Here is a 339-nt window from a genome sequence, read left to right as displayed (position 1 = left end):
AGTTTTGAACTCTATCATCTCAGATCTTCTTCAATCTTACATAGGTTTTATGCAGGTATCATAGATTTTTTAAACTTTTCCGAGAAAAACAGTATTTCGCACTATTTATGTTTTAAATGATAATGTAGAGGACGCGTCATTTTCCTATCGTTTTGATAGCGATAGGAAAATGACGAGTTCCGCCATTTTACTACTAGTACCAAAAGCGTTCCGCCACCAAAGTAGGGATGGGATATCGAAAGAAAAATATCGATATTGATATCGATATCGATTTCGGATAGCAATATCGATATCGGTATTATATCGGCACTAAAATATCGATATTTTAAAATATCGAAA

Source organism: Halyomorpha halys, unplaced genomic scaffold (assembly GCF_000696795.3).
Source record: "Halyomorpha halys isolate HHAL.00 unplaced genomic scaffold, Hhal_1.1 Scaffold2083.1, whole genome shotgun sequence".
In the NCBI taxonomy this organism is placed as follows: Eukaryota; Metazoa; Arthropoda; class Insecta; order Hemiptera; family Pentatomidae; genus Halyomorpha; species Halyomorpha halys.
Note: the sequence above shows the minus strand (reverse complement) of the source record.